The following is a 7,908-nucleotide window of genomic DNA, read 5'->3' on the forward strand; positions in this document are numbered from 1 at the left end:
TTCAGATAAAGACTTTGCGGAGAAATGAACTCTGGAGACACTGGTTGCCACTGGCCCTCACCTGAGGAGATGGTAACTGGGGCCCTCGAAGCAGAATGACCCCCACAGCCCAGAGCTTCAGGAACAGTGTGTTGTATATAAACCTAATGAAGAATGCTTTCTAAAACCAGAACAGAATGTCTTCTGGGACTTAAATACCCCAGGGAATTGAAACGCATGACAATAGCACAGAAGTTGTGAGCAGAATAATTGTAGTGTGATTGGCTGGCCCACAGCCAGACACTGGGCCTCATCCCAGGACCTCTGAGTGTGACCTTTCATGGTGAAGGGACTTGCAGATGAGATTAAGTGAAGGATCTTGAGATGGGGAGACAATCCCGGATGATCCCAACGGGGCCTGTATGTCATCTTTGCGTCCTTGTAGGGGGAGGCAGAGGGAGACTTGACAAGGGAGTGGCTGCATAAAGACCTCAAAAGAGAGGTGTACTGTATACTGAGGCTTTGTTCAGACCAGGTACAGTAAGACACACACACAGGGAGATGATTGCAATGAAGAAAGAAGTTCATATTCACGGATACAAGGAGACAGAAGGCTGGGCACTTGGGCCACAGCCACACAGGAACACCAGAAGTGGGGAGAGTTCAGCAGAGAGCCTCATGGCAAGTTTGCATTACACAGAGGCTGAACACATCTCCCCTTAAGGACAGGGAAGGACAGAGAAATCTTTTCAGGTTGGTGTAGGTGAGAGTTGGGCAAAGGGCCCTTAATTAGGGGAGCTTGAGGCCTGGGGCAAGATAAGCACTCATCTTGGGGTCCATTCATTGAAATGGGATATGACAAGGAATTGTTTAACAGGATCATTATGTCCCTCAGTGAAACTGGTTCTGTGGAACCTCTCAGAAACATCGCAGTTTCAAGTGACATGTGTCTTGGTTACGGTGTTGGTAATGTTTCTAACTCCAAAAGGTAAGGATGTCTTGGTCACAGCTCGTATTGTGGTTTTCCTGTATCTGGACGCATGTGTGATTTCAAGTTACATTTTTGGCATCTGTGAGTCAAGAGAGTCCCAGTGTTCTCTACTCTGAAGGGGACAGTTCTTACGCAGTGGTCTGACAGTGTGTCATCAGTGTGAAGATGGGCCATTGTTGCCCAGAGTACCCACTGCTCAGGCACCTGTATGAAGTTTGGCTAAAGTGCTGTCCATGTTTGGGGATGTCCTGGCAGTAGGACTCCAGTGGGGCTGGTCACACATGGTGGCTGGTGGTGCTGTTTACATGGATAGTTTCCTCCTATCAGCGGAGAAGATACAGGCCTGATCTTGTGTGTTCTTTCACCTGGAAACATTAGGAGCAACTAGTGGTGGATAGGAGGAAACTAGGAGGGAAGGGTCTGCAGGAGCCTCCCTGGGATGGCTCCAACCCAGCAGCATCCCTTCCCCTTGTTTCTTCTCTTAGGGCAGGATCTTTTTTCCCTCTTAAACAAAATCAGGACTGTATCTTCTCCCCTCTTTTTTTTTTTTGTTTTTTTCCCCTCCCCTACCTGTATTTGCCTATTTTCTTCCTTCTTGATGCTCTGACATCTGGGGCCTTGGTCCCGGAGAGAGTGCTCCTCCAAGGGCTACACGGTTCCTAGAGAGAGCCCACACCCCGAAGCCACCCTTCATTTCTCTTACATGCCAGGCCAACACCCACTTTGCCCCAGATCATGCCAAGGCCAGATACTGGACACTAGGGACAGCACTATAGCCCACGCCTGCCAAAATTATTCAAACTGCCCGATCCTAAACTTACTCCCTGTGCCTGCTGCTCACCCTTTCCTTCCTATGAAAACCTCAATAAAGGCTCTGGGCTCCATTCCCTTTGCTCCCCTTCTGCTTTCTGACTCCAACTGGTGCTTCCCCCTGTGGCCCTGCATGGTTTGGGGTACCTGATTCTCTTGAGAAATGTAAGTAATAAATTATTCTTCCAAAGGCAGGTGTTTGCATTTCTGTCACCTTAGCCTATCTGATTAAAACAAATCCCAGGAATAGGGGGCCTGGGTGGCTCAGTCGGTGAAGCGTCTACCTTGGCCTCAGATCATGAACTCCGGGTCCCGGAATTGAACCCCATGTCGGAGGTTCCCTGCTCGGTGGGGAGTCTGCTTCTCCCTCTGACCCAGCTCATGTTCACTCCCTCAAATAAACAAAACCTTTTTTTAAATAAGATTTTATTTATTTATTTGACACAGAAAGAGAGATCACAAGCAGGCAGAGAGGCAGGCGGAGAGAGAGAGGAAGAAGCAGGCTCCCTGCTGAGCAGGGAGCCTGATGTGGGGCTCTATCCCAGGACCCTGAGACCATAACCTGAGCCGAAGGCAGAGGCTTAACCCACTGAGCCACGCAGGCACCCCCAAATAAGCAAAATCTTTTTTTTTTTTTAAATCCTGGGTACACAGTTTAAAGATGCTGTGCTTTGATGGTGGAAGAAAGGGTCATGAGCACCGGACTGCAAAGAACAGAGCTCCAGAAGGTAGAGAAAGCCAGCAGGAGGCCTCTAAAGGGAGCATGTCCTGCCCGCACCTTGAGCACATGCAAGGCCTTCTGCTCTTGGATCAGGGCTGTCGAACCCAGTGGAGAAGAGACTCTGTGGCCCTGGCCAAAGATGGACATGGATTCCCACGGGGCCTTAGTCATATGATCAGATGGCTTTGTCAACTTCGCTAAAGGAAGATGCTAGGACCACAGCAGTTCCCACGCTGCCTCAGGCTCCCTCTGTCACACTTCCCCTCTTCTGGGTGGTTCTGGGGAGGTGGGGAAGCCTTTTCTGGATCTGCCCAAGGGGAAGCTGAGTGGTGGAAACATCAGCTTGGGTTTACTGGACTGTATGCACATTGTTCCTGGTCACTTCTTTGCGAACTTAATGCCAGACACCCTGGCACAGAGGACAGCTTCCAGGAACAGCCGTGGCAACTAACCAAAAGGAGTGAATCACATGAACTTTTGGAACAGGATTAAACATTCTGCCGATTTAACAGGAAATGCTGACATCAGCAAGATAATGGAGAACCCTGAGAGCCAATGTGACAAGGACATGACGTAAGAGGGTTCATGAGATCCGTAAGGGCATTTGAGATTAGTCACAGCACGAGAAAATGAAGTGCCCCAGACTTTCCAGTCCAGTTGGACTTTCCAAAATCTAACGAATTTGTCAAAGTTCTCTCCAAATCTGACGGCAGTCTTAGCTAGATAGGAGTTATGAGTAATGAGAGCCCAAGCGAGGACTTTGGTGAACTAGTAGCCATGAAGGGTTGAAGCCATGAAAGGTTGTTTTCAATCAACCTTGTTAGAGACGCTAAGTTCTTCTTCTCTTTTCTCCCTGAAAATAATATTGAAAAAATTGTTATAAGAAGAGACAATAAGGGACCAATAAAGGGCTCAGTGGGTTAAAGCCTCTGCCTTCAGCTCGGGTCATGGTCTCAGGATCCTGGGATCGAGCCCCACATCAGGCTCTCTGTTCATCAGGGAGCCTGCTTCCTCCTCTCTCTCTGCCTGCTTCTCTGCCTACTTGTGATCTCCGTCTGTCAAATAAATAAATAAAATCTTAAAAAAAAAAAGAGACAATAAAAAAATGTAGATGAAAAATTTATCCTAGTGGCGTATCATGCAGTTATGAATAAAAATTATGGTATTTTCTGGATTTTGTGGTGTTTCTGGTATTGGTCAGTTTTTAAGAATATTATGATTTCCTTTCTCCTTTTGAATACATTTGTATCTAATTCTATGATGACTTGCATTCTTTCTTAAAGAGAGAGGCTGTGGGTTGCCGAGATGGGATGCTGCATCACCCACACTGCCAAGATAGGCCTGGCAGCCTTGGGAGATGGAACTGTGAACCCAGCAGCATCTCTGTGGCTTCAGGGCCTACAGGCTCTTGAACAGGATGCAAAGGTCCTCCCCAGCAAGGAAAAACTGATCAGTTGGATGAGATGAAGCCTTAAGAAGGCCTGTTCACCCAGAGCCACAGGAGAGTGACAGGACCCTCCTGGTGTGGAGGAGGCCGTGCTGACCCAGGAAACTTCAGTATTCATGGATCCTGGAATTGCGAATTCACCTGCTCGCTAAACCCTTTGTAAGCTCACAGTGTCCATGGTCATTCGGGGATGTGGCCAGAGCAGCGAGGACAGAGCGGGACCCGATGTCCCCGGCGGAGACAGGAGGAGGCAGCGCCCTACCTTCTCGGTTCGGCTCATCCTGGAAACCAGTGTCCTTCCTGTCTGTTGTCTGTCTAGTACCCCATGTCCCGCATTTTCGTGCTTTTTGGCTGGGACTCCATGGCTGAAAATGCGCCCCCCAACCCCCACGTGGTGCTGGAGTCCCACCCAGGGGTCCACATGCCAGAGCTGCGGTGGGCCCACAGAGGAAACCGTGGGTGGGGCGGGTTTTGTTCAGGCTTGAGGCATGGCGATGCTGGCCACTGGTTCCTTGATGAGCCAACAGCAGAGTCGGTAAGGTGACTGCAGACAGAAGCTGCATGACACACGGTTCTGTTGTGACCAGTGGCTTCCAGGAAGCCAACCCTACCTTCCCCCAGGAGCCCAGGCTGTGTGTTCATGGCTCCAGAGTGCAGCAGCCATGGACGGCGAGAATGGACTGTTGTTGACAAAATAATAATCTCTAGAGCCTGAAAACTACAAATCAATAAAGACAAGATGCTCACTAGAAAAATGATGGAGTCACGAACAAATGGGGCCTTACGAGCTGAGCTGCGGGTGGCAGGTGGATCTGCAATAAGGGTCTGGTGACTGCCTTGCCTCCAAGGGACAGAAGTGGAAACCACACCACAACCTCCCAGAAAGGCTGCAACTCTGAGACCATTAGTTGTCACACGAGTGCACGGAAGGAAATTTCCTATGTTGCCAGTGGACATACACATTTTTATTTTTGTGTGTGGGTCTATTTTTCTTTGGGATTATCTTCTAGAGGTGGTCACAGCATGTCCTATGGCCCGGCAAGGGTTCTCCAGTGGATGTGTGCACACACGGACCAGAGCTCCTGGAAGCATGTTTCCTAACAACCGAAGTCTGGCTCCAGCACACAAGCATGTCCACAGCAGAGAGAAGCCGTGGTGCGGCTGCTAATGTGCACTGAGCGTGCTCCAGGAGCAAAGGGACCCACCCACGGCACTCAGAGCAGAGCATGGGCGTCAGAGGTCCCCAGTGAACAATGCCTAGCTGGCTGGTTTCCGTGTGAGTCTGCCAGGCTCCTTGTAACCGAGTACCATGAGCTGAGAGGCTTGGACAACAGGCGAGGATTCTGTCACTGATTCATGTATTGAAACTCTACCCCTGTGGATGGTGTTTGGATGTGGGGCCTTTGGGGGTCAAGAGCACAGGATGGGGTTATTGCCCTTGTGAAAAGGGACACCAGATAGCTTGTTCTCTCTGTCTCTCTGCTGCTGTGTGAGGAGCCAAGCGAGAAGGCCCATCTGCAAATGAAGAGGAGTCCCCCACCAGAACGTGACTGAGAGCCACCCCGACCTCAGACTTGTGGCCTCCAGAACTTTGAGAAGTACACGTTGTTCAAGGCCCCCAGCCTGTGGCTGGCTTGTGTTGTGTTGGGGCACCTGAGCTTACTGAGACTTTGAGGGGAGAGAAGGGGAGGGGCACGGCCTGTAGACCCAAAGCTCTCTGTGGGAACATGGACATGGAGTGGGCCACCCAGATCCTCGAGCAGCGCCATGCTCCAGGCACAGATGTTTTCAACCCTCAGCTAGAAGCTGCTAGCTATTCTAGTAGGGGTCCTGAGAAGTTCGCGGAAGGTTTGACAGCAGTGTGTCTGCCATTTCCGTTGGCACACTGCATCAGAGAGCAGAGTTAGGTATCTGCAGAAATGGACATGTGGTAAATCTTTTCCAGGTGTTTCCCCCTGCTCCCCACTTTCTTACACATGGAGAGATATGTCCTTGGTCCCGTTTCCTAAGAAGTCAGCTATAGTTTGTATGGTGCCAAGTGGTCTTCCATAGAAACCTGCCCCTTCTCAGGCACCATGGCTAGATTATAACCCTCCCAGGGCCAGGAGGCACATTGGTCCTGAGGCCTGGTCCTCACCTGTGACTTGCGGCCTGGCTGAGGGCAGGTTCAGGTAGCTGGGTAGGTTGAAGCCAGAATGAGGGTGCTGAGAAGACAAGGAGAAAGGAGTGGCCCCAGCGCCTTTGCACCCTCTGTTTCCCTATGCTTGGATGTTTTCCTGCTGCCCACAGCCCAGCTCCTCTTGGGAACTCCAGCCTGGCTCCCTCCATCCATGCCTGGCACTAAGACATTAAGTGGCTTGCTTCTTTATTTTTCAGTTTGTTGTCTGTCAGTCCCAGAACTCAGTTCCAGAAGGGCAGACATGCCAGCCCAATCAATGCTCTGGGTGCGCAGTGAGTGGTTTCCAGACAGTGAAGAACCGTCCTGGGAATGACGGTGCAAGTCCTCCCGCCTTCTCAGGACCCTGTCTCCCGCAGAAACAGCTTGTCTCTCTCCCTCTGCTGTCCATACCTAGAATCCCCCTCAGCAAAACAAGGCACTGCAACCCTCCCTGTCTCTCACTCCCTCAGGCCCTCCCAGCAGGCCCAACACACTTCCAGGGCATTGCCTTCCTGGCCTTTTGGTCATCGCCCCCCACCCCAACTCTGGACATTATTCTCCCCTGGTTGCATGCCCCACCTGGTTTTTCTCCTCCTCTGGGACCCTGGGACTTTACCCTTCTCCCACCCCTACAGCAGCCAGCCCTGCTTGTCCCTTCTGGGTCCCCCAGGAACACCCTTGGCCCATGATGCCCATTTTGGCCACATGCACGGCAATCTGCCCTCAGGCCCACAGAAGGAGGGACCCTGGAGTGATTTCTGGCAGGCAATGGGGTCAGGGTGACCTTTGTGGGCACATCCCCCACACATCCCCAGCACTGCCTGGACAAAACAAAGCTGTGTGCGCTGTGGTTGTCCCTTCCTAAAGCCAGACATCTCTGCAGGGCTGGCTGGCAGAACTCACTGCCTCCCCCAGGAGTGCGGTGGTGGCGGGTTTTCCTGGGGGGACGGGGTCGAGGAGGAGGGGGGCGACATTGGACAGGTCAGGCCCTGATGGGAACACTAGGCCATGACCTGGAGGGAGGGATGCTGGCCCCTCCAGCTTCCCGAGAGAGAGCAGTTGGGAGGGAGCATCATCAGTTAACAGCGGGACAGCAACATTGGCGTGGGGAGGGGGAAATGCAGGCCCTGACTATTGCTGAGCGAGACCCTCATGACGTCCCCATCTGTGGTGAGGACAGGGGCCGGGCCTGAGGGTACTGGGGTAAGGCAGGGCCCACGCTTGCGAAAACGCAGCGCACCCGGCTGTCATACACGGCTGGTTGGGGCATGCAGGGGAGGCGGGCCTTGGTTCCCGACCCCACCCTCGGGCCCCTGGGATGTGCTCTGCGCTCGCAGGGCCTCCCAGTGCAACCGCGAACCACCCGCGGGATCCACTGTCGCGTGGGAGGTGTCCGTCTGCGCAGGCGCGGGTCTGGGCGCCGCAGGTACAAACGCCCCGTGCCGGAGTCGTCGGGAGGCTGCGTGCGGGGAACCCGGTCCCGATTCCGGGCGCAGCCTGTCGGCCGAAGGCCAGGCCCATCCCCCTGCCGTCCAGGCCTCCCCAAGCAGTCCCTCATTAGGCCGCGGCTCGGACCCAGGGTCCGCAGGCCCGCCCGCAGGTTTTCCACCTCCAGTAGGTATCAACCTAGGCCCCGCCCCGCCGCCCCAGGCCCCGCCCCAGAGGGCCCACCGCCCCAGCCCAGGCCCCGCCCCCCAGCTCCATGGCCCCCGCCCCCGAGCATGCGCCTGCGCAGTGGCGGCGGGCGCAGTCGGAAGCCCGGCGCGGACGGCGGGGACGGCGGGGTCGGCGGGGAGGCGGTA

The sequence above is a fragment of the Neovison vison genome, chromosome 11, assembly GCF_020171115.1.
Source record: "Neovison vison isolate M4711 chromosome 11, ASM_NN_V1, whole genome shotgun sequence".
NCBI classification, from domain to species: Eukaryota; Metazoa; Chordata; class Mammalia; order Carnivora; family Mustelidae; genus Neogale; species Neogale vison.